This window comes from Styela clava, chromosome 10 (genome assembly GCF_964204865.1).
Source record: "Styela clava chromosome 10, kaStyClav1.hap1.2, whole genome shotgun sequence".
Taxonomy (NCBI): domain Eukaryota; kingdom Metazoa; phylum Chordata; class Ascidiacea; order Stolidobranchia; family Styelidae; genus Styela; species Styela clava.
Genome location: NC_135259.1, coordinates 16,370,216 through 16,390,153, shown reverse-complemented (window position 1 = coordinate 16,390,153; position 19,938 = coordinate 16,370,216). Strand labels below are relative to the sequence as shown.

Here is a 19,938-nt window from a genome sequence, read left to right as displayed (position 1 = left end):
AACTTTGTTTTTTCGACAGTGTATTGGATCTATGGTGACGTCACATCGCTTACAGTGTTTCCACGTCTGTTGAAGCAGCTATGTGTTATAGTGGTGCTAATTCAGAAAGCTGGAGGTTGATGTCCAATTGAGTGAGAATGCATATTTTTTGAATATATTCCTGAAAACTCAATTTATGCCAACCAGCACAAGGACAGACAGACCCCAAGAATGAATGAATATTGGAGGTTGATGTCCAATTGAGTGAGAATGCAACAGACAGACCCCAATAATGATCTTTTACTTCTTTCATTTACTTTAAACCTCACTCGTTGCTGCTCCATCCAGCCAGCTGGTGAGCATGGAGCGCTAGATCTTTTACTTTAAACCTCACTTACTCGATGCTGCTCCAGCTAGCTGGTGAGCATGGAGCGCTCTGCTGCTGATTTCGCTGCCTTGCTGACTTCCGCTGGCCCTTGTTTTCTTTACGGCTTTGCTCTCGCTTGCGCCTTTTCTGTTGGTTTCGCTGCCTGCCCGCCTGCTTGCCCAACCCTGTCTATGCCAACTCAGTCTGCACATTTTCCCCCGGCCGGCTTGCTTGCCCAACTCTGTGGCTCATCATACTTGCTGGTGTGGGGGTCTCGTATGCTGGCTCCTATACCCGCTGGCTCTTATTTGTATTCGGTCTCGTTGGTTGCTGCTCTCGCTTGCGCCCATTTCCCACTCGGCCCGCCTGCTTGCCCCTGTCTATGGCCAACTCAGTCTGCACATTTTCCCCCGGCCGGCTGCTTGCCCAACTCTGTGGCTCAGTCTCCGCATACTTGCGGCTGGTGTGGGTCTCGTATGCTGGCCCGTATACTGTTGGTCTCTGCTCTTGCTTGCACACCCCACCTTTCGGTCTCTTTTGCTCTTCGCCCTTTTTTCTCTTGGCCGCCTGTTTGCCCAGCCTTGGTCTCCCTTACTTGCGGCTGGTGTGGCCACGTATTTCTTACTGCTTTTTGGTCTCTGCTCTTGTTTGCACCCCCCACCTATCCATCCTTTCGGTCTCTTTGGCTGCTGCTCTTGCTTTTGCGCCCTTTTTTCTCTTGGCCGCCTGTTTGCCCAGCCCTGCTTGGTCTCCCCTGCTTGCGGCTGGTGTGGCCACGTATGCTGGCTCCTGCTGCCCCTTGGTCTCTGCTCTTGCTTGCACCCCACCTTTCGGTTTCGTTGGCTGCTGCTCTCGCTTGCGCCCTTTTCCCTCGCGACCGCCTGCTTGCCCATCCCTGCGGCTCAGTCTACCCTACTTGCGGCTGGTGTGGCTTCCTGTGCCGGCCCGTATTTTCTTTTGTTCTCTGCTCTTGCTTGCATCCCTACCGCCTGCTCTGTGATTCCTACAGCTCAGTCTACCCCATGGGGTTTGAACCCGCATTCATACTAGGTCTAATGTTCGACCATGTCTCTACGCTTCCCCTGCGCCACCGTTACTGACGAAGATCGGGTGGATCAGAATCTTACTTAAATAACGGCGTCACGCTTGGCAGCCCACGACGAGGCTAATTACTCTGAAATATTTACATGAAACATACTCCGTTGATTCGAAGCAGGTGTATTCGGGTCTTCATGCCTCAATAAAAATGTTCGTCTGGAGCTGTCGTGTGCGATTCTTTAACTATTGAATGTGTGTGTGTGAATATCTCGTTTTAAATTTGTGGTTTATTTCAGTTTACTTTTAAAAAAAAAAAAAGGAGCGAATCTGCAAACCAGATTTCTGACTGTCAGTGGAAGAATACTAAGAGGGGAGGACGATTCGTTAACCTGATCCTTTATATCTCTTGTACCAGCTGACCGTCTTATCTCTGTGTGGTGTTAGTATTTCTTTACAGTGTAATTATTAGATAAACAATGTACTCTTGATTGCTCTGGTTCTGTCGTACTGCACACTTTACTGTTTGCGTGTTATTCTATTGTTTACAGCAGGGGTTCTCAAACTTTTGGTGTTGCGGAGCCCTTGAAAAGGTTGACTATTATTCACGGAGCCCCAAAATAAATTTTATACAAGTATTGTTACACAATGACGACGTCATTTGCTTTTTTGTTCTCGTGGGGAATTATGAGTTCAATGTCAAAAACATGTTACCATATTATAATCATCGGTGACGAAATGCTGAAAATAATAATTAATAAAGAGGTAAATCCGCAACTCAAATTTCTTGATTGAAAAGCGGCATTCTAAAATATCAAAACTTAAAATGGAAGATCACACGTTTGGTTTCAGCAGACTCACCTGGGATTGAAAACGTTTTTCTAGACATTGTAAATCACAAAATTTGGTGTCATGTTAGGTCTTCATCGTAGTAACTGCGAATTTCTCGTCATTGAAAATAACCCCACCTGAACCATTCAAACATTTAACTGCGGACTGTCATCCAATCGCCACTAAATCGAGAAGATATTCACATGAAGATAGATTATTCATTCGAGACGAAGTAGCAAGACTTCAGCGAGAAGGAATTATCGAAACATGCCTTTCGCCATGGAGAGCTCAAGTCGTTGTGGTTAAAGCAGAAAATCGAAAGAAACGTTTGGCAATTGATTACTCGCAAACTATTAACAAGTTCACTTTATTGGACGCTTTCCCATTGCCAAACATTTCAGAGTTAGTGAATGAAATCGCACAATATCGAGTTTTTAGTACTGTTGATCTCACTAGCGCTTATCATCAAGTTCCACTGAAACACCAAGACAGAGAGTTTACCGCGTTTGAAGCCGAGGGAAATTTATACCAATTCACAAGGCTGCCTTTCGGAATCACAAACGGGGTCTCTTGTTTTCAGCGGATAATGAAGCAGCTCGTGAAAGAAGAACAACTGCGAGGAGTTTTTCCATATTTGGATAACATAACTATTTGTGGAATGACTAAAGAGGATCACGACAAAAACCTGGCTGCTTTCCTGGAATCTGCAAAACAACGAGGATTGATTTTTAATGAATCAAAAAGTATATGGACTACTCGAACATTGCCGATTTTAGGATATCAAATTGCTGAAGGTGAAATTCGTCCAGATCCCGAAAGATTAAAACCTTTACGCCAACTTCCAATACCATCAAATTCTAAAGAATTGAGCAGATGCATGGGATTCTTTTCATACTATTCTAGATGGATTCCAAACTTCTCAAATAGAATCAGATCATTAACAAAATCGACCTCTTTTCCTCTTACTGACACTGCTATTGGAGCTTTTTATGAACTAAAACAGTTAATAGAAAATGCTGTTCTCATTGCCGTTGATGAAAATATTCCATTTGAATTGGAAACTGATGCTTCAGATATTGCTATAGCAGCGACACTAAATCAATCTGGTCGTCCCGTGGCATTTTTTTCACGTACATTACACGGCTCTGAACTTAAACACCCTTCGGTCGAAAAAGAAGCTATGGCCATAGTTGAAGCAGTACGACATTGGCGTCACTTTTTAACAGGAAGACGTTTCATCATGAAAACAGATCAGAAAAGTGTCTCTTACATGTTTGATTTGCGCCACAAAGGTAAAATCAAAAATGAAAAAATAACAAGATGGAGAATTGAGCTATCCGGTTACTCTTTCGATATCGCATACAAACCAGGCAAAGACAATGTTGCACCAGACACTCTATCGAGGATTTCATGCGCTCTTCCTTCTACTAATATCCTCACTAAATTACATGATGCATTATGCCATCCAGGTATATCTAGATTCGCTCATTTTGTTAAGGTCCGTAATTTACCTTATTCGACTGAAGACGTTAAGCGAACTGTCTTGAATTGCCGTGTATGCAGAGAGATAAAACCTAAATACTATCGGCCTGAAGCAGGAACTCTTGTAAAAGCGACTCAGCCCTTTGAACGTTTAAGTATTGACTTCAAGGGACCTCTTCCGTCGAACAATCGCAACAAATATTTTCTCTGCGTAATTGACGAGTTTTCACGATTTCCCTTCGCTATTCCAACACCTGATGTTTCGACCGCCAGTGTCATAAAAAGTCTAACTCCATTGTTCGCTGTATTTGGAATGCCTGCTTACATACATACTGATCGTGGTTCGGCTTTCATGAGTTGTGAGTTTAAAAGATTTTTGCAAGAAAAGGGTGTGTCTCACAGTAGAACAACTCCTTACAATCCTTCGGCGAATGGTCAAGTAGAAAGGTGCAATGGTACAATTTGGAAAGGAATAAAACTTGCTTTAATGTCAAAAGGTTTGCCAATTGAATGTTGGCAAGACGTTCTATTAAATGTTTTGCATTCCATCAGATCACTATTGTGTACTGCAACAAATGCAACACCACATGAACGGTTGTTCAATTTTGCAAGAAGATCTACCACAGGATATGCCGTTCCAACGTGGCTGACAAATTCTAAAATTGTTCTTCTCAAGAGACAGATTAGAAGAAACAAATCTGATCCATACGTCGATGAAGTGGAACTTCTAGATGCGAACAGACATTACGCTCATATTCGGTATTCAGATGGTAAAACCTCAACAGTATCAACAAAGCATCTTGCACCGTGTGGTGATGGTACGTCGTTTGGAAGTGAAAATAATGGAAGTTCCTCCGATAATCAACATTCTCAATTACCTGTAAAGCAGGCTGATACAGCAGATTCCGACTATGTACCAAATATATCGCATCCCGTTATCAACCAATCAGAAATTCAAGAAGGGGAAGAAAAGTCAAATATTCTTGGTGATGATGAAAAACGCGAAACATCCCCAATGAAGAAGATAGACACCCCGGCTCCTAGGCGTTCTACTAGAGAAAAACGTCCAATTGATCGTTTACATTACTATGAGTGAAATGTTTATTAAACTTTTGTTAAATAATCTTTTAGGAGGGGGAAATTGTGGTGTTAGTATTTCTTTACAGTGTAATTATTAGATAAACAATGTACTCTTGATTGCTCTGGTTCTGTCGTACTGCACACTTTACTGTTTGCGTGTTATTCTATTGTTTACAGTGTTAAGTTGTGGTAGTGGTGTTCTTATGTTTAATAAAGCCTAGAATCGGTATCCTGTTATCTTTCATAACACTCTGGTTTACTGTTTCTAATTTTAAAAACCATCCCAGGTTATAATTGATCCGGCGTTATGCTTTTATAGATCGGCGTTATAGATGCAAACGATATATTATACACTAAAATTAAAACGAAAAATAACGTAAATTTTGTCTTAAAGAGCAATGCGACAGGGAAAACTACCACAGACACGCGGTAAATTTCGCGTGCGATGTAGGCTCTACCTTTCTATATTCATTCTGTTACTATGTCAAGGCCACACGTCATGATGTTTTCCTAGATTCTGATGAAATATATGCTAATCAATGTAAAGTAGGCTATGGTCCATGAGTTTTCCATACTATTATAAATGCATTAATGGTATTCTATTCCAGGTTGTGTATAGGAATTTATCGTGATGTCCCCTTTCCCTTAGGCACGTGCTTATTTTGTGTGATTTTGACTGAAATCTGTTAATTGGATTTGGTTTTGACCCCACACAATACTCGTCGATGGCGGCGTTTGTGTTTATCAAAATTTTCCAGAAGCTCTTGCAATTTATCTTGTATTCTTCCATCTTGGTTTCTTAGGCAAATTCCATCTTAGGCAAAATTCTGTCTCTCAAATCGTTCTAACGTGCCCCGTCTGGGGAATTCAAACCTTCTTTTTATTGGACACAAAATGTACAAATCTTCGACTAAACCCTAGCGTGCTCGCCATTATCACATTAGGTTTTGCCGCCGTGATAGTGAGATCGGAAGACCTAAGATTTTGGATTGGTTCTTGATTGGAAACAGCAACTCGATACTTCAAACATAACAAGCGGCAGACACGACCAGCCCGACGGCCGAAGAAGAGAGCGAAAGATATATTTTTTCTCGCACGTGTTATGGATGTTCGAAGACTCACAATACAAATTCGAATTTTAAAACAGCATTCATACCCGGAAGACTAAAATTTAATAATGGTAGCATATAAACATAAAAAATATATATTCACAAGTTAAATACGGACACCATGATCCGTTATCATGTGGATCGTTTTGAAATGATGTTCTTGTTGTCCATCTTGTTGCTATTCCCTTTCCTGTAGTTCAGTGTTTCCTAACCCGAGTCCGCGGTCTCAAATGAGTCCGTGGAGCGATTGAATGAGTCCGCAACGAGCCAGAAATTCACCGCGGGCCGCAAACGTTTTTCCGGAACTTAACTATCAGCCAAGTTACGATTTACGTTGAAATTTACATAAAACAAAAAACATAAAAAGCAAGTTTATTCACATAACACTAATCGAGTCAATAATTACTTGTTACTGAGTAGGGCTAGGCATATATTCGAATATTAGAATAGCAATTTACTATTCGAAAATATGATAACAGGTGACGCGACGGGTCACTTGCGCGTCGAGGCGCAGTTTTTACTACTTCATGGCAGCTCCTGCCACGAACGAACCTATGGCAGCTTTTGCCGTGGTTATGGCGCTATTACCAGTATATTCACAAAGCCATGTACCAGATTTTAGTTTATCATGCGGAATTATATCTACTTAAACCTGAAACCTAACCCCATATCCATCAAAACTGTATCGATAAGAAAAATGTGCCAACTTATCTAATATTTATCACCATCAGGAGCAGCCATGCCATTACATCCGACATGCCCTGCTTACGGCAGCAAAATTTTTTCCGTCTTTGGTTTTCAATTTGCTGCCGTGGTAACGACATCTCGCCATTGATATGTCTTATGTGGGAGCTAAAAAGTCAGTTCGCATGGGTTTAGGACATAGCGGCCATGGTTTGGAAATTCCGGCATGGTTTTGGCCTTGGGGCGCGTCAGGTGCCACAAAATACTTAAAACTACACTTGTGCGCGTCGCTTAATCAAACGATTGGATTTCACAACTCACTTGCGGATTTCCGACGAAAACACAGAGTCGACACACGCGTCATAGCCATAGCCAGGTTGTTTTTCTCGTAAGTTCGAACAACGAGGAATAATTTTTTTTTCTGATGAGTGTCAATGATGGCAACCCGAATTTTCTAAACTGAAAAGTGGCAATACAAAATAAAACGGAGAACACCACAACTTTTGTTTTATGATGGTCCGCGGCCAATAACAAACGCTTTTTTGGACATTGCAAATCGCAAAATTTCGGGTACTACCGTAGTATACGTACCAGGGCATTTTCCCTTAGGATTTTTTGATTTACTGCCTCAACATTAGTACAGTACTGAAGCGCCGTAAGTGTTGTACGAACAGCACAGATTGATCGAATTCACAAGAATACGAATCAAAACAAATATAATCGGGCACTTTACCACGCATTTTTGTGTCCACGGGTTGTCATGAAATTTTCTGAGAAGTACTGCTTTTATTTCGTCATCACAACCGCAGATTAAAATGATCGCAATTAAATTAATACTAAAGCAAGGCGATGAATATGTATTTTTTATTTACTAATACACTTTACATATATTTTTCAAAAGTACTAAATCAAGTTGTATTTTCTGGAAATTAATAGCCAATGGTAGGATTTTTCTTACGGCGATAACAAATCGCAAGATCGCAAAAAATATGTATTAAAATTATATATATTCGGGCAATATATTTTTACATTATTATGTTCGCAGATTTCTGTGGCTTTGTAAAGAGGTAAAGCTTTCATTTTGTCGTAAGTCGACGCAACCGCGAGTTATCATGAACACAATTAAATTAAGAATATAGAAAGACATTATAAATTCTCGTCGTTGTCATGAATTGAATATTGTGCGACAGAAAAGCCAAAACCACTACAAAATCGGCTCTTTTAACGAACGCGTAATTGCGGCGAATTTCCGAGTTTGAAATTCTGTTGTGTTCGGTTTTATTGCTTCTTCACACAGAGTAAGGTTGCAATAAACGCACCTTGAGTCCGCAAAGGTTTTCGCCGGTGAGAAAATAGTCCGCGACCAAAAAAGGTTGGGAAACACTGCTCTAGTTGTATAAAATGTCTTTTCTCTTCAACTACAGAAACAATCGCTTTGAAACTTACAGTGGTTAGATTAGAATATCAAATATCATTTTTTCAAACACCATGCGCAAGGCGATTAAGAAAGTCTGGTAAAGACAAAGAGTGTAACTGTACATACTATGGCGTGAAGCAAAGAAAATCCAACGCAACACACTTTGTTTAACCACCGCCTGCTTCTCCTCTCTATATAAAATTGTTAAAAATATAAATATTTAGTTACTAGAATGCAACATTTTTGTCATTTGCATATTTTGGAACGATTTCAATCAAAGTATCGGAATCTGATTCAACGAGAAATTGTTAAGTTCAATTGATGAACTATGAAATTGATAATCTTTAACATTTTACATATATATACTTAATAGTGGTATTTCAGGGTATAATTTTAATATTTGCTCTTCACATACAATCTATTTTGTTACTATTTCTTTGTTAATCTCGTCGTTGGATTTCTAGCAAATGATCTAAATAGAATACCAGACTGTCAAAATGCGCTCCATTGTTTTTCGTCGTTAATAGAAATGACTGTGAAATTTTTCCCTTTCTAAAGTGAAATATGGCTGTTCACGTTATTACTTGTACGTGGATGCTAAATTTTTATTTGCCCACTGTTTGTACTCATTATTGGACACGTTTAGTGGCCATAACGATCGTTTCAAAATTTTGTTGTTATTGTTATTTGTCTCCGTCTCCATTTTTAAAAAATCGATTTTTCGTTAATACAATACAAAATTTTTCACATGTATATGTGGAAAGCAGCGCGTTGGCATATCTCACACCATGTTAATATTAGGAATAATGTAGAAACCTAGACCGAGTTACAGAATTCAAGTCCGCGTCGTCGAAATTTTACGTGTTTTTGTACCAATGACATTATTATTCAGTGCTTTTTTTTGCAACGTTCTATACTTTTATTTAATTTCATTCAAGCAATAGAAATAGGCTCAAAAAGCACTGTATCCATTCATTCACATAGAATATCAGACTATTGTTCCATTCAATTTGCTTTCCTATAAAACATTTCTGGGCATCAATAAAAATATATTGAGGCAATTTGAATGCAGTAATTGTTGCGTGGAAATTCTTGCGAAAAAAAATTCCGATGAATCACTCAATGTCAATTTTCCAGCAATACAAAAAATTTTATCATGAATTGACTATTAAAGATGCGCACTATGGTACTTAACGGTATTCTATACATACTATACGTACAATATGCTTTATTGGAATTCATTCATAGCTTTAATATCCATATCAGAGTAACTCAGGATTGAAATTTTTTTTCATAATATTCAGCACTATATTTTTGATGCCTCAATATTTTTATCAAATACCTTTATCAACCCGTTCTATAAGGGAGGTTAATTCATTGCTTATTTACATGTGGTTCTAATTTGAATGGTTATTAAGAGTTAATATCTTATACGTATGCCTCAATATTTCCATCAAATGCCTAATTACACGGCTGCCCTGCCTTAAAATTATGACAGCAAAAATTTAGGAGGAAACTAAAAAGTAATGACGATTTCATATGAAGCATCTATAGAACAGCAATGTCCAACCCACAGCCGAAAGATTTGCCGCTGAATTTCAACCAAGCGTTTACAATTAATTTGAGAAGAAACCTGAGTGTATCTCAGATAAAAAGTTCTTGCGTATCATTACACCATATTAAACAAAAATCACGCAACCGAATCATATGTTAAACTTGATGCTATATAACAACAAGGATTCCGTTATCTCTGAAACGATAAGGATGACGAAATTTGGTATTCAGAAATAAAATGAAAATTTGGCAAAACCTACTACGTTTTTAGTATGTACAAGCATAGTATTTTTTTCCTAAAACAGGTAATAATAATAATAATAGTAATTCCAGGGTAATAAGAAAAATCCATCCCTAAACCATGGCCCTTCAAACTGGGCGAATAGGCTCAATGTGTGTCGGGGTACCTATTGTCAGAACCACCCATATTTTCTCTTCTTTCTTTTCCCACCACTTATCTGCGTTAAAAATATTTTTCAACACTAGCATATGTTAACCAAAATGTGGATCCAATTTGGAACCAGTATTCACACCCACCATCGCCGAAATAGAGTCAAGATTCGATCTCATGTATGAGTATATGCGAGAACATCGGTATCATTAAACTTCCTGGGGATCGCAAAAAATTTAGCCGTGATAAGTGGGTCGGGCGGAAAAAAGTATGAAGAAAATTGCTCTAAAATATGGGTTACGCTTAGGGTTGGATTATCCGGATAGCGGTTAACCGGTTAACCAAGAGGTATTTTGCTATCTGATATCCGGATATTATTGTAACGGTTAACCGGATAATAGAGCAGTATAACTATTGCATGTGCGCATTAGTGATTTTTATATTTTTTGTTGAGTGGCCATTGACATCTCTCAGAGTAATAATCACTTATATCCACACACTCTGCCTATATTTTAGTCATCCGTGTAAAGCTGGGGTGAACTTGACTATTACATCACAAAACACGCCTAATTAGTACAAACCAGAGAATATTTACAGTGACATGTTAAATAAGTGAAGTTTTCAAATTAGAAGAAATTCCTGACCACTTCGTTATTTTCAAAATCATCAATTTGCTTTGTTATTAAAATTTTTGTTCAAATTACTTATATTTTTCTATACACTTCACGGAATTTGTCCCCCCTATATTCTATTTTTTTTGGATACTTCTCTCACCGAAATCAAATGTTCAAAATGCACGATTTTTTGTGTTCATGATTTCATTTATATGTATGCTATTGTGGTATATATTAACAACGTTTATTTCGTCGTGCAAGAAATCAAAAAATATTATAGAACACAAAATACTATACGTACCAATAATAAATTTCATTGCAATTGATAGGAAGGTGCGGATGATCATTGTGAGTCTGCAACACTAAAATTTAGTACAAATCAAAATTTAAAGAAAAGAGGCTCTAGACACAAAAAGAAGCTTTAAAAAAAATTAACAATAAAATAGAAATAATATAAATCTTTACATATTATTTAAATAGGAGAAAATAACTTCAGCAGTCGGGGGAAAAACAATTAGGACACAATATTTTCAAAAAATGTTTCGTTTTATTATTCCGCTGTACATCGGTACGATTACAGAGCTTAAATTATTATTTATTGACACATTCAACATTAAAATGCACAACCATTCTTATTCAAGAAAAATAATACATATGTCAGTATTTACAATAGAACTGTGTGGTGGTTTTTGGTCAATTCACCGCAAAAATCCTGCAAAATCCGTTCTCTGAAATCAGCAGTAACTATCCGGTTAACCGGATATTTAAAATACGGAATACCCGGATATATCCGTTATCCGGATAGTAAAAATTATAGGTATCCGAACTAACCCTAGTTACGCATGGAGGTCCTAAATAAAGTTCTGTATGTTGATTGCGACGTAGTTGTGATGTACCCAGGATCTCGTTAAGAGACTATAATTGTCGAGGCGTGGCTTTTCAGCGATAGTTGACAGCTGGCACACTCTAGAGCAGGGGTTCTCAACCTGGGGTTCGCGAACGCCGAGGGGTTCACGAGAAGATTTCCAGGGGTACTTGGATGACAGTCGAGTTTTTGTATGTTGCTGTTTTTTCATATCCTTCCTTACTATAATGGAAAAACGCGTGCCCCTTGAAACTAGAAGCCAATTGAAACGTAGATTTTACCTGATCTTGCACTGTTGTGATTGTGACGCAACAATGTGAAATTCAAGTCTTTGCGTTCAAACTGTAAAATCTCTAAAAACAGCGTGCTGCGAGCATTGGAGAAGTGATTATGCTAATTGAAAATTGGGAGAGATTTTAGGAATTCATTAGTTAGGCAGACGACAAGGGCAATGATATCAACAAGACGATTTAATTTAGTTACATATGGTCAAAAAATTGGTGTTGCAACAAATCGTTATTCAATATATATATATATATATATATCACAACTTTGTTCGGTGTGATTACCGGGGGTTCGCGTTGATTGTTTCGTGAGGGGGGTACTTGACGGAAAAAACGTTGCTCTAGAGTCTAGACTCGACTAATAAGATGCAAAGTTGCCTCCAATTAATGATTTCGGGTTAACGTGTCGAACCATTAGAAAGAGGTTTTAATTCTTGAAACGTTGCCACGTTTTCTATATGCATGTTATATTGAATATGTTAAGAGCTTTCTAAAACCATGGGGAATTTTGTTAAAAACTAGGCAGAGATTTACAAGCGTATGTATTTTTTCGACTCGTGAATTGTTTGAAACGGCCGTGACTTTCTTGCAAGCTATGAACCAACTACAAATATCATTTGAATAATGCAAGCAAGCCATTTAGTCAATTCAAGCATTTTTACAGTGAAACGCGAGTAATATCGCTGTAATTTATTTGCAGTACAAAGGCATAAAAAGCCGACTTCATTCGCCATTCGACACTAGATCTTGGGCAAGATGAAAAGAATGGGACGGAAAGCAATACTAGCTGCTCTTGCACTGTTAGTCGTTTTCATTGCGGTCGTCAATTCACAAGGTCAAGTTATTTGATTTATTTAACTTTACTTAGGTTATTACCATTGGGAAAAAGCAATAAAAAACAAGATCAAACTTTGAGCCCCTAACCACAGCTACATATCGCGTATCTTTATACCCTACCCTGCATAATCGGTACGGTAACCAGTCGCATCATTGACTGACAATTTTCAATGACTGTTGTTGAATTGAGATACTTGTACGTTATTATTTACGTAAAAATACGAGTTTCAATTATATTCAATTTGAAATTATTTTATTTGAACATTGTGCAATTGGAATATTTCGCCGTTTTTGCGCCCCTGTCCATACGGTGGTCATGGCACGAGCAATTGCTGCCACACCCTAGATATACCATTGACGGTAACTCACGGTAGACTGCGATAATTGGCTTTAACTAATTCGATTAAATTAATAAACTACAATATTCCAGATATTGACGATTATGTTCGTGAATTTGATGAACTGATGTTTGACAGGAGAAGCAAACAGTGCAAACAATTTTGCAAGCTTCGAAATGGAAGCTATGCAAGCAAACCTTGCTCCAAGATTAAGCGACCAGGAAAAAGAAGTATTTATACTCAATTGACATTTGGAAAGTTTAATTATTAATATATATAGTTTATTCAGATAAATTTACAATATTCTCAGTTTTCTTCATTTATTCTTGTTCATAGAAAATAAAATTTGCTTGACTAAATTGTTGAAACAAAGCTTTTATTGTTGATTATCTGCTGTCAATCAGAAAAATATAGTTTTTCTCAATCTTTTCTGCTTGAAGAAAGTTGTATATATTTAATAATTTTAGTTGTATGATCACTAAATTAAAACCATTCAACAGCCTTTCTTGCAAGCCAACAACACTCGCGATTGATTGGGTATAAAAAATGATTCGTATATACCAAATCTTTACAGTTCTGGCATCATTATATGCTTAGCTAAAGTGGATAACTCATTTTCTTATATTTGTTATGAATCTTTAATATTATTATGTGATTCTACCATGCGGCGGTTTGAACATTCACAACACCCGAAGTCATGTAGTATAAGAGTTCCACTTTATATCAGCATGTACTAATTTAATCCGTCAGAACTGTTTATAAATGTAAATAACTTTCTATTTTTCCAGATTTCTGTAAAAATTGTCGTGCTGTGATCTGTTCCGCTTCCAGCTACGGTATGGACATTTGAAAAGGCAATACATATGCTGATAGCAAAATGATTAATATTGTTGTTTTTATTGAAAAAATAGAGTGCGCAATATTATGTTGTTGTCATCTGCTCAGGGCTGTGTCTTTCTGTGCATATTCGGTTCGAATAACCTCGTCAAATCAAATTTTCGATTACTCAATAATAGTTAGTGCCATTCAATGGCGTTTAACTCACCGACGATGAACAGAAAAAACCTAAAACTGCTTTACACTTATTGTGAATTTGTGGAAAATTGCCGCTCGAAAACAATTCTTTTGCGGGAACGGCCACTAAACCCCTCTGACTTTAGGTAGATGGTTCAATTTGATTTTGGGTGTGTTTGTGACACTGTTTTAGTGCAAAAAACGTGAAAGGACAGTAATTGATATCATCTGGTCTGCATACATAATCACCATTAGAATTGCGATAAGCCCAAATATCGTTTAACAAATAAATCAGCACTGTGGATGTTGGCCTGTAAAGATGTGAAAGCACAATATGAAAACATAATGAAATATCGACTTAATACAAAATGAGAGAAGTAGATTTGAATAAAATTAGCAGAGTGGGTACTTTTTTGGGAATTAGCTGGAACGTAACACCTATTTCACTGCATATATTTTATACCTGACAAAACTTAAAAAGCCCTATTTGAAAAAAACTACATTTTTAGTCAAAAATGTAGGTCAATGCGGTCAGAATTCCATCTTGGTTCAGGCGAGTATGGAAATTCTAAATATTTCTCGACTAACAAAATGTATATATCGCTTTTGCTACCGACGGACGCTTTCTGGGGGAAAATATTGAAAATCGTGGTAACAAAAATACTTCTGAACCCGCTTTATTTTACTCATTCGGATCATTTCCCTGCAGGCAAATTGTCCTAAGTGATTACAAACTTTACGGACAACTTCTTTGAAATAAAATAAAACGTTTACCATTCATTCAAGGGAGAAAAAAGCTTCCTCACTCGATCAACAGTTTTTTGGATAGGGTTTGGGAATGTCTACTCGAAGCCGCAGTGATAATTATCGATCTTGGCGTGTTAGAAATATAAAAATCATTGATTATTTTTTTAATTTGAATTGGCAATATTCAGGTATTTAAATTCTGGCAATAACAACCAACATATGTAAAAATAAGTACTTTAGCCTGCTTAGCTTAATTTATGTCATAACATTGCTTTCGACACAAATTTTGTCATGCACAATACCACAATACGATTACCACAATAGATACCACAACGATACCACAATAGAATTGTGAATCACAACTAAATTGATACGCGGTCCGGGTTGATAAAATAAAAATGGAGTGCAACGACAACCGACCTTACGCCAGGTAGACCACGTAGAAATAATACAATCCTGTAGTAGGGTGACGTGAGTATATAGTCAGAATGACGAAATATACGGGCAAGAGTATGAGTCGCAACCAGGGCTTTGATTCTGGACATTCGTGCACATACAACATCTGATCCAAAGACAATAGAGCGATGCTCAAATATATTGACACGAAGACCAAAACGCCATAGTACGGGTACGCACTACCGCCCTACTGACTGTCACAGTGGACTGTAAGTACCAGCTGTCACGATTTCATAAAAACATGAACGGCAGCAATTACGATTTCATAAAACGGGTTCCCATAATTGAAAATTATACAGCGCACAATCTCACACAAAATTTAGGAACAAATAAAATTAATAGTTTTGTAGCGAAAAATAAAAAGAATTCAACGACTGAAAAATTCAAAGCAATTGATCCATTAGTAAATGAAAAGAACGATTTTTTTTCATAAAAAAAAAGAAGAAAACTACCAACAAGAACAACAACAAATTAATAGCAAAACGATCCATGTGTCCATTACGTGTCCAAAAAGGAGAGAGAAATACTCAAATATATAAACCGGGTATCTTTCAATTTAAACTGAAATCAATCATCTGAAAATTTAAAAGCTTCAAATCGAAAGTACAAATCAAGTCTTACCTCCTTTCATCGGTACTGCTAAGGCCATAGCTTCCTGGTGAGTAGCATTCAATGGCCTGACATAATGTTACATTTGGGAGATAAGATTCGTAAAATTAGAAAAACTTTGAAACATATATATTGAGTCCCGCAGTCGGCTACATAGGTAATTTGAAATGTAAAATTAGGTAACTTACCATCATTTAGTAGTGGCCATAGAGAACAAATTTTGACCAGAGTGTTGTTTGTTCTTTCATTTGAGTCGGAGATGTATTGATGCTGCAGGGTTTATATATGACAGCCAAAATCTAGACTAGATAGAGTTCAATTCTGTATTTGTCAATCCAAGTTGAAGTCGATATAAGGAAAGCGTTTAGAAGCATCATGTCCAAGTTAAGTGCTATGAAATTTGACAACCAAGTCGAAAGAAAAATGAGCGTAGAACTCGGATCAATGGTAATGCAGAAGGATATATGACTATGACTGATTTTGCACTCCGATACAGAGAAATAAAATTAATGTGAGTATGAATGAACACTTTTCAAAAAAAAAAAAAATTTGCATTGTTTGATTACGGCATGCCTCTGCATAACGCATCAAAAACCCATTCGAAATTATCTGTTTGTATATTGTTGTTTTTAAGATATTCTGACTAAATAATGCGAAATCACGGAAATCCTATTTATCAACATAACGTAATTATTACCAACGGAAATGCGTCTGTTATTATTATTTACCAATATAAAAACATTGAGCAATGTTATATATAATAGCAGCTGTTTGAGAAGACAATCAGTTTTAGATAAACAATAAGATCGCCCGACAACAACATGGGAAGAATAATTGAAACTTCAATACTTATTGTAATTCTTTGTGGTACGTTGGGCACGCTAGTTAAATCCGAAGGTAAGCCTATATATATATATAAGCAGTTAACGTTTATGGGTATTTTTAATATAGCTTTCGCCATAGATTGCGCAATTCGTCATGTTCCAAAACTCTTTTTTGCCTGAATAATTGGTTGGATTATACTTGGAACGTAGTATGTGTACCAGGTTAGGGTAGAGCCATAATTTTATATATATTAATTTTCTTTATTTGAGTTCTGTCACGAATTCGCGGACTAGCCGAGTGACTCGCGTAGTATTTGTACCTGAAATTGTGGCCTAACCTGGTACACATACTACGTTACGATGTCCCCATCTTGGTTCGCATACTACGGGAGTACCGAATAATTTAACTATCAACTTTAAAATCATCATTTTCATTCAATTTACCAGAATTCGACCCCGAGGTACCGGGGGTACCAATACCTGATGACCAAATTGTTCTGAAGTTTAAAGAGTTGGCGAAAAAAATACAAAGAGAACAAAAAAGATTAGAGCAGCTTATGCAACAAATGATGGAAGCAAATTAACCTTATGGGACTCGAAAATAGCCTTTATAAACGAAATAAATTTAATTGCATTGAAGAAAAATGTATTTTTTTTATAGCGCTTTACATGATATTTCGGGGATCGAAACGTTAAAAATAGTTTGCTGAAAATGCAAGGTAAGGTGTTGATTTCTGAAATGACATGGGCACACCTAGAATAATGGTCTTGAAAGGTGTAAATCAGCTTTATTTTTTGTTAAACGCTCAGCAAGTTTAACTTTACTAAAATATTAGGTACTCCTGTGTGTGTACCAGATTAGGGTTAGGGCATAATTTTATTCCAATTTTCCTTGTTTTAGTTCTATTTAGGGGACTGTCTGTGTTAGCCAAGTGAATAAAACCCCTGTCCATAGGTTTCAGTCCCATTAAACAACTTGATGTAAAGTAGGCGAACAAAACTAGTTACCTCCATATTGGTACATATACTTCTAGAGCGCCAAATTTAACATGATTAAGGCAAATATTTGGGACCACGATGGCCTATAGTGATTAACGCTGGTCTGAATATGATTCGCCATAATTGAAAAATCATGGAGTTGGAGCAGATCTTTACTAAGATTTTAGATTTTGATTTCTTCGTGGCCAAAAATGTAGATTGGTTTATATAAAAGATTTCTAATGCGACAAAGGGCAGTAGGAGAGGAGCTACAATGCTAGGTGCAAAACTGATTTTACTTTCCATTTACGAGAAAACCTACTGTTCACCATAGTTTCATTGCTTGATAAAGTTATTTCACAGAGTATTTTCACTTTCTCGAAAATGAATTGTTTGAACATAATGAGATTTGAAATCTACCAATCAAAATAAGTCTATAAATTCCACTGAAATGATAAACCGTGGGACCATGAGTGCTGAAAGCCTCAGGAAAGGGGACCACAAGCCGCCATAAAAAGGTTGGGAACCACTAGAATATAGTATTCATTTAAAAGCTTTTTAGTGGGCATTCTCGATAAATATATTACAAAAAATGAAAATTATCATAGTCGCCCAATAAGACACCCCTCCACCTAAAATCAGGCCAAAAGTTTGGGTCCACAGAGGTGACTTATTCGTCAGGCAATACTAATTATCGGCGATGAGATGTTAAAGATAAATAGAGGAGTCAATTTGCAAGTCAAATTTCCCACATTGGAGAGTTATTATTATAAGATACTAAAATGAAACAGAAAACACTATAAACTTTGTTCCAGGAGACCCACAACAGCTAAAAAACGCCTTGCAAATCTCATTATTTTGTTTACTGGTTGGATTTGGAAATCATACCATCACTGAAATAAATCTGTATGCAATTGAACCGTGCTCGCGACGTACCTTTTTATTTATTTTAAAAATAACGACCGGAACAGATGAGACTTTTATCCAGAACATAATATGACATAATTTATGGAAAATATATTCAATAAATTCTTTTCTAACGGTGACATTTTGAAAATAATATGAGTGGCAGCATTGCGATAGAGCGAGGTCATAACAACTCATATTTGTAGAATTGCGATTAGGAATACGAAAAAAATATGAATTAAAAAAGATATAATCGGGCACTTTGCCACATATTCTTATGCCCAGAGACTGCCGTGGTGTATTTTGGAATAGTAAAACCTTCCGTTTGTTCTAAAACGACTCAGTCGCAAGTTATTTTGGACAGAATTAAACACATTTGAAATGAATTGGATATTTTATGCCATGAAAAGATCATAATATGTTGCATGGGAATTTCAAAACCCCTTTTTTTAAATCCTGGATACACCCCTGGCCATTAGGGTTTTTGAGCTCGACCACAATCATGAAAAATTGCAGCTTAGCGGAAATAAGAAGCAGAATTTTGATATGATGAGCGACCGTTTCAATTTTTGATACTAAATTTCCAAAAATATAATGATACAGAATAACCTGAAACTTTTCAATTACCTTAATATTGGGAACTAAAATTTATAAAATGAATTATAAGCTGAAAAGTATAGTTTTTATCATTTGTAACGTATCGGAAAATCATAAATGTGAAAAAATAAGATAGTTAGAAGCTGGAGCTTGGAGCCACCAAAATTTTTGGTAGCACCAGCTCTGGTTGCAGCTCCATCTGTTTTGATAAGCTTGGCTCCAGCTCCACCAAAATGTCTCGGCTCCATGGCTCCGACTCCCCAGCCCTGCACATGACATCGTATGAAAATCTCTTAGATCAAAATTATAACGGTTCTTTGGCAAAACATAGACAGACTTGATAAAATGTGGTAGATTGTAAGGAAGCTTACGATACTTCGGAAATAGTAAGATTGCATCTAAATATACACAAATTCAAAATCTTATTTGGTATATTCCAACAGTGTCTTTTTTATTTTTAGTTCAATATTAATAAATATATTACAGATCCATTTGCTGCTCAATTAATAATTCGGACGTAAAACAGAGCATGAAAGTAAAATAGGAAAAAACGTGTACGGAATCATATCTTTCATTATGCTTGAACTTGTTGTGGTTTTGTGTTTGACTGGTCGGAACGCTTCGAAACTATATGTATGAAACGTCTAAATACGTAATGTTGCAATACGAAAATGTTCTTTTTTATGTGTAAGCGATGTTGACAAAACACGTAGCCTACTCGTAGATTTTGAACACGTGCGCGAATTAACAAAGCGCTTTCGCAACTGATCGAAACCTAAAGTATAATCGCTCGGCCAAGACACCGCCTGGCAATCAATACCATACTTGTCAAACACTTAATTAAGGGTTAATCGCTAAATAAAGCAACTTGGCTTTGTATATTCGATAACTAAGCGGCTACGCTGGTACAAAATAATAAACCAATATAATTCCACGCAGC

General features: G+C 37.0%; 2 long non-coding RNA genes across 2 annotated transcripts; both read left to right on the top strand.

The window, feature by feature from the left end:
- The first annotated feature begins 12,384 nt into the window (after nt 1-12,384).
- LOC144428309 (uncharacterized) lies at nt 12,385-13,789 on the top strand. Its single transcript, XR_013478263.1, has 3 exons — nt 12,385-12,527; nt 12,960-13,097; nt 13,656-13,789. It is a non-coding gene; the product is annotated as an uncharacterized LOC144428309 (long non-coding RNA).
- Nucleotides 13,790-16,442: 2,653 nt separating this feature from the next.
- On the top strand, nt 16,443-17,162 carry LOC120338431 (uncharacterized). The gene is made up of 2 exons (XR_005569090.2): nt 16,443-16,590; nt 16,965-17,162. It is a non-coding gene; the product is annotated as an uncharacterized LOC120338431 (long non-coding RNA).
- Nucleotides 17,163-19,938: the final 2,776 nt, after the last annotated feature.